This window comes from Kryptolebias marmoratus, linkage group LG20 (assembly GCF_001649575.2).
Source record: "Kryptolebias marmoratus isolate JLee-2015 linkage group LG20, ASM164957v2, whole genome shotgun sequence".
NCBI lineage: Eukaryota > Metazoa > Chordata > Actinopteri > Cyprinodontiformes > Rivulidae > Kryptolebias > Kryptolebias marmoratus.
This window is the reverse complement of record NC_051449.1, coordinates 13,779,791-13,787,307: the sequence shown is the minus strand read 5'-3', so window position 1 is coordinate 13,787,307 and position 7,517 is coordinate 13,779,791. Positions and strand designations below refer to the sequence as shown.

Below are 7,517 nucleotides of genomic sequence, written 5' to 3'. Positions count from 1 at the left end.
CAGTCCCTGCAGGTGAGGCAGGAAACAACAACACACACACACACACACATCCACACACCTCTCACCACTACAGGGGATGAGAGAAAGACGTCATTAAACCACTTTTAAACCTAATTTAAAATACAAATGGAAAAAACATTGTTACAGACTCTAATGATCAACTTCTGGTTGAGATCAAAGTTGTTGATGTCAGCACTGATATTCTTTTGAAGATGAAACTATGAAAATATTCTGTAAAATAAATTCATGCATTCTTATTATTTAGATTATTATTAATTACCAAGGACATGCCAGATTGACATTAAAACTGAAATATTTTAATAATAATAATAAAAAATCTTTAAAGCAGTGGTGTCCTGGTCTTTAGGGGCCACTGTCCTGAATGTTTTAGTTGTTTCCTGCTCCGACACACCTGATTCAATCGTTGAATTACCTCTATACCATTGCTTTAGAAGAAGTACATTAAGAAGAAGCAGGACAAAACCAACAAGTGTTAAAAGAACACTGACAGATGGCTACAGACTGCAAAAAGACTTCTTTGCTGACAAACTTTATTATTGTTAAACTATTTATTTAAACAAGATCTTATAGTCCCTGAAACACAGTCCCATTACATACAGGCTTTAAGTACTTTTTCTTAAATGGAGTAAAACACAAATTCACTTGCTTACTTAAAAATAAATAACAAGTAGTAATCCAGCATTTCTAAAACAAAGACATTTCATTTTTCTGCACCACAGCTGTCATGCAACAGCACTGGCACACTAAAAGTGGCATTTGGTCAATTATGCAAGTAACGCGCCAAAAAGTCAGTCAGTTGGAAAAAGCCTATGGTGCCACATATATTCAACTAATCAAATGGAAGATATCACAAATCTTCAAACATTTCACAATAATAGACTATTCTGTGGTTTTATTGTTAGCATAAAAAATATAAAGCAAAGGTCTAACAACTGACTAGTTTTCATTTGACCTCAATTGAATTAATTTTCCTTTTGAGGTCTTGAGCAGTCTTAGGTTTTTCATCTTTAATTCTCAACAAGGCAGCTTGATTTATTCTTGATTTATTTATTAGTTGTACAGAATGACACTGACCCAGCAAAGACTTCATAAGCCAGATTTCACATTCAAAACAATTTAAAAAAAAGACCATGATGACATAAAAAAAAACAACTGATCTCATGAATTCAAACAAGTGCAATACCATCTTCCAAAAAGCTCTGTATATAAACACTTTCAAAGGAGGGACAAAAGTATATAAAAAAGCTTTAAATGTATTTAAATGATGTGGAAATTCCTTACAAGAGGCACTCAATGTTTCTCCTTGGTTATAAATAAAAAATTCAAAATCTCTGGGAGAGATTTAAAAATAGGATAAAACAATCCTTTCTCAAATATTGGTCAGTTTTCTCTTGAGCTCTCCTTCTTCCAGCAGCTGTCAACTTTCCAAGCACTGCCGACAAAACTAGATTGGGAGTCTCTTGAAGAGCCAACAGCAGCCTGATTTAGGACATTGTTACTTAATGAAAAGCAGGCAAAACTCATTTATATCAGAACCGAGAATGAAAATCTCAAAGTTATTAAATAGTGAGCTGAAGAAGTTGAAAATGAAGAATAAAGCTTTGCTCTGAATAAGACAGTTACTCTCAGAGGAGAGCTAAAAAAGAGCTGAAAGACCCTTTAAAGGCTTTGCATCTCTCTGAAGGTCAGTTTTATGCAATTACAAAGGACACATTCAATAATTTCTAAATCAAATTTGAGTATTTCTTTCAAAGACTTTGACAGCCACTCAATAAATGTTTTTGTCAGACTGAATAAAGAAGCGGAGCCAAACTTTATTTTATTAAAACTACAGATCAGTCAGTGACCTTAAACTTTCAGAAGTAGTAGAGGGTGAAGGAGACAGACAGAAACCGAGAGAAGGGAAATGAACAAAACAATCTAAAGCTGCAGGGTCACATCGGGAAAAATAATGCAGCCAAGCTAGTAAATTGAGGCAAGCGAAATACAGAGAGAAAGGGATGCAAGTGGAAAGGACAGAGAATATTTTTTCATAAAAGAGGCAGAAGAAGAGGGAGAGGTGCCAGCAGGTTTTAATAGAGCGGTGAAGGGGGCTCACTGCAGTGTTATTTGGCCCGAGGTTGAAGCCTGCTTCTTTATTATTGACTGGGATCATGCCCTTCATTTTACACAGCACATGTGCAACTACAACAGCAGCCAGCACCTTAAAAGCATCATAACCTCTCTGGACACACACAAGCATTCACACCCACACACACACTCGATGGCAAAAACACACCTGGGGTGATTGATACAGAAAGCATTAAATTCAGGTTCACCTCTAAAGAAACACAAGGCTCTGCACTGTGATTCCAGTCTTTATTAACAGGTTTAAATTTTTGTTATTGCGAGTGTTTGTGCGTGTATGGATTAATACGGAGGATGTGTGTGTGTGTGTGTGTGTGTGTGTGTGTGTGGGGGGTTGCTTAGGGGCTTTGGGATGTGAATCTGTGCCCTTGGCTGTGAAATCACCTCAATCACGATTCAGCAATCTAATGGGAGCAATCCTCCATGCAGGACATCCTTAGGATCCTTGATGCATTTTTCAAGGTTGGTCATCATCATCCTCACACACACGCACACACACTCACACATACAGTTATTCACTTGCTGAGATCAAAAGTTCCTTCAACACGTCAACACACTCCTGCTCTCCTCCCCAATCAAATCCTTTCTGTGAAGCCCACCATGGATTGTTTTCTCTTTTCTCACACTCCCTCCAGCAAAAGATGACCAGAACATTTTCCCTCCTGAAACCTAAGCTGCTGTGCCTACTGAATCTATAACCCCACTTTTAAGGCTTTTAAGCCTTGGAGTGAAATTTCATAATGAAATCTTACGTTTTTATTTTTTTTATTTAAATCTCATTTTTGCCCATTGCCGAAAGGCCAAAAGTGGGCAATAATGTTTCTGTTCATGTGTTGTGTGCTCATGTATCTCTTACCAAAATGTCTCATGAACAACTGGAGAAATTTTAATGAAACTCACAGAAAATAATGATTGAATAGACATGTACAACTGAATAATGTTCAGATTCAACCTTATTCAATATGGCGGCCACAGCCAACTGACCTTAAAAACACCAAAATGTCTAAACATCAGTCAATTTTACAGCTGTTGATCTCAAATTTGCTGTAGTTGTAACTGAGAGCCAGTGAGAGTGCAAAACCCATTCATGTTCTTGTGTTGCTCAATGGTAAAACTGATCTGTGCTGATGTTAAAACACTTTTAACACAGTTTTTTAAAATGACAATACCTCAAAGCATTTAATCACTTACCAACATATTTGAGATTCTGGATGTGTACATTGAGCCTTGTGAGCTGATCACTCTGAGGCTCTGCTGCTTGAAATAGTTTTTTTATTTTTGAGAGTTGCAGTCTGACTCCCCAAGAGGCTGTCATATTGTTTCCCACAGGATAAGCAGCTGTCGTACAGGTGCATCTCCCGAAGGAGCCTAAACTCTCCTAAACTATGAAGATGTTAAGAATGCGAAGAGTTTTAACTGCAGCTCGCCTCTTTCCAATCATCATGGTAAATGTGACGCCAGGGCTTTAATCTGAGAGCCTGAGAAATACATCCTGCAATCAAGTCCACTTCCTTGATCCAAACTTCCAAGAAACAACATCAAATTTCAGCGTATTGTGGGTGGGTGTTGCACATACTGCATCCTATGTAAAAATAAAAAAAAATTAAAGTCCAAAGGCTTTCTTTGTTCGGAAAACAGTGACAAAAATGATTACGAAGCTTTCAGTTTTGGCGACCAATTTCTAAGTAACTTTTTGCTAATATCATCTATCAGGCAACCTTTCTGCTCCTACATGCAGAGAATGCTCTGACTCTCATGCTACAAAGCTAAGACACATTTCTCATTAACACTTCACACAACACCTCTACTGTATTTCAAAAAGGACAAAAAAAAACAATGGTAAAAAGTATCACATGAGCGGATATGAAGCAGAGACACATTTATACTGCTGAAAAGCATTTCATCTCAGCTAAATGTTGTAAAATTGATTTATTTTAATTGTTTATTGTCAGCAATGGTCTGACAATGAACAAAAGGACAATGTTACACATTATCAGACAGCTAAAATAGCTTAAAAGTAGTGGCTGCCAACTTTTTCTGCTGATTTAATTTGTATCCACACTCTACACACATGATCTTGGAGTCTTTTAGCAATTTTTATGTCTGATAGGAATCTAGAAAGTGATGAGGCTGTATTTGTTCTGTTTTGTGAAACAGATCAAAAATTATTTACTTTTTGAACATTAGGTATCCTTGTTTGAGCAACTGAAATGAATCCCCCCTTTAGTTAATTAGTTTAGTAAACCCACCACAACCATGAGCCAATTAAACAGCAAATGTTTCCAATTGCAACACATTAGGTATATCTGCTTTTTGTCAAAAGCAAACATGTAATTAGGTAAAATATGCATTCTGTTTTTAAGCTGCGACAAATTGATTCTTTTTTAATTTAAAACCAGTATCCAGGTGACATGTGTCCCTGCCTTTTTATTTTTTGATTCACATTACTTCCCTGTGAGTGGCTGAAGGGTATCATTTTTTTTCCTCAGAGAAAAGGCACCTGCAATAAACACCTGTCAACACAGAAGCCAAACTGTTTGACCTGAATTCTCTCATTTTTCTGTCAGCCTTCAAACTCTCTCTGTCTTTGACCTGTCAGTCTCAACTATCACCTTAATCTATTATATTTAAGTTAACGTCACTGTTCCTGTCTTCCTCTTTCTGTTAATAATGTCCTCTTCTCTTATCATTCTCCTCCAGTCTTGTAGCATTATTAGAAAGAACAGTGATGATGTATTTCCGAAACGTACAGGTTATAATGGTGGCAAGACGTTTTTATTTAAAGTATTTGTGCATGTTTCTTTTTTGGTGCAGTGAAGAAATTGTTAGGTTGTATCATTTCAAGTCCTGCTGCCCTTTTTGTACCCCTGTTAGGTAGATAAAACAAAAAGTGGCACAAAAAGGAAGAAAAATTTTGACTTAAAAGGTTAAGCGTTAGCGCTGTTTTCATTTTCTTGACAGGAAAACAATAACTGTGAACAGCGATAAAGTTAGAAATGCAAACAGTTAATGAGCAGGAAATAAGGAGAGGTTTGGTTGGTTGCAGATGTTTTTCTGTAATCTGAAAAGCTGTCTTAGTTATGTGAAATGGTCCTGAATGCTCTGGATCTGGCTTCTGTGGTCAGGCTGCATAGATCATGTCATTTGTTCAAGCTCAGGCAACCATAAAAATGTTCATAAAATCACTCCCCCCTCTCTCTTCATCCCCCTTACTTTCATTGTTAAAGAAGGCAGACAGAAACTGGCCAGGCATGCTGTCCAGAGGGAGAGATTCAGGTGTGGGTAATTGCTCAGCAAGAGAATGCAACAGGAGATAGGATCAAGGAAAGAGGAGAGAGGTGACAGTCTATAATTGGAAATGGAGAAAGAATAGAGATTGTGGAAAAAGACAAAGAGACAGAAAGCTGGACTTGATGCAGAGAACTAAGGGCTACTGGCTGAAACATTACATGCAGACTTGCTGCAATAGGTCAGCATGCATGCTGCCAAATTGTAGCTATTCTTCTGGTGTCCTGCAGTGTATTATGAACAATTGGAGCTTTGCATGTCTCCACCAGGGTGCACAGACTAGTTGGTCAGCAGGAACACAAAAAAACCCAACACTTTTTCAGTTTTCTATTTTTTGCACAATGTATGGCTGCACATTCAATGCTCAACTCAAGCACAAAGTTTATGAAATGAGCCAGAACAAGGTTTTTTTTTTTTCGCAGCGTTGTGAAACACAACAACATTCCACCAGTAGAGGCTTATTTACATCAGTCAGACAGCCTGCAATCCTGTCACAAAATGCCCCTGGTTGCAAAGCAATAATTAAAAAAAAGATATATCTGGTAAGAAAGCATGATCACACACAGATATACACATAACCTTCCTCTGTCCCTTTGCTGCAAGTATCTGAGGTCAAGTAGGGAGTCTTGTCAGTGCTGGTTGTCGTCAGCCGAGAAGAACAGCAAACGCGCACTTGCGTTTCAACTGTGTCGGTGCTCTTTTTGTTTAAACGATGCATTCATTCAGGGTAAAATCTACATGCCTGTATGTGTGCTAAGGCAACATACCCGAGACTGAAGCGTGCTCCCTGATGCCTCCTCATCTGTCCAGCTGTGTGCAGATGCAAATCTTCTTCCCTCTCCTCTTGGCCCACAAGTGGCTGTCACCGCTCCACACGTGCGAGCCCAGCAGATATCTGATCTCCCTCAGTCTGTCTCACTCAGATGTTGGCGTTCGCAGCAAGATGTACCTCTCACTCCTCTCCTCTTTCTCCTTCCTGCCCTCTCTCCTGCCGGCAGCCTTATGCGTTCAGAACGCACCTCCTTCTACTCCTTGTTGGTTATCGTGTCCCCACAAAAGACACAGGCTTTTACATAAAAAAGGGTTACATGAGGCTTTCCTTCCCTTCAGTCATTGTTCTTCAGTGGGTCAGGGATCCTGCCATCTCCCCCCGGCATGGATGTGGGATTCTGGGAGAAGAGAGGATGAATGGAGGGTGCTGTTGCTGTAGCTGTTGCCTCCTTCAGTGTGAGCGCCTCTCTCTCTCTCAGCATGCTTTTCATCTCTCTCCCTCGCTCTCTCTCTCTGCTCTTTCACTCTATCTCTCACCACCCCCTCCTTCGCTTTCCTCAGTCACTGTCGGTCTGCTCCTGCTCTGACCATTGGCTTCCCAATCCAGTGTGACTGCAAGGTGGAGTGAGACCCTCTGAACAATCAGAAGGAAAAATGAAGAGGAGTACAGCAGCTTTTAGACGATAGAAAGGAAAGACGATAACATGGAGAAGAAGGAATTCTCAAAAAACATATAATTAATTAAGGATGAATCCCATTTTTTTATTTTAACCCCTACCCTTAGATAGTGTCCTATTGGTCCTAAATATATCACATAACTTATGTAGCTTGCAACAAAATTAGCAAATGTTGCTATTTTTGTACTAGTTAAGACATGTTAACAAAAACACCAGATGTGATTCATTAAAAATACATCAAACTGAACTTTACAATAATGTATTGTAAGAAAAACAATACATTGTTACATTTCTGAATTTCTTAGGGTTTTTTTTTTTTTTTTTTATTTGAAGGTTGAATGACTCCCTGACTTACGCCTCAGCCCTCCCAGAATGTTTTGTGGGTGTAGGTCTAGGGGTAGGATCGTCTCAATTTCTTTTGTGTAGCAGAATAAGTTTAAAGTGTAGAGATATACCAATTAATCGGCCAATTGATTTTATTTAGCCACTTTTTAAAAAAATCAGCAATCAGCTATTCCTGTCCAACTGATTAAAGAACTGCCAACAAAAGGATACTATATGTGCTTCCAAAGAAACTATCATGTATTTTCTTTTTAAAAAATACATTTTAATGTCACAACAACTGTTTAAATG

The 7,517-nt window shown here is 38.4% G+C and overlaps 1 protein-coding gene across 1 annotated transcript in view; it reads right to left on the bottom strand.

Annotated features, from left to right (window-relative positions):
• LOC108239465 (leucine-rich repeat and immunoglobulin-like domain-containing nogo receptor-interacting protein 3) overlaps positions 1–6,698 on the bottom strand; it is a 39,981-nt gene extending 33,283 nt beyond the window's left edge. The window contains exon 1 of the mRNA XM_017422180.3: positions 6,204–6,698. The gene's annotated coding sequence lies outside the window, so the exon portion shown is untranslated. The remainder of the gene's footprint in view (positions 1–6,203) is intronic.
• Positions 6,699–7,517: the final 819 nt, after the last annotated feature.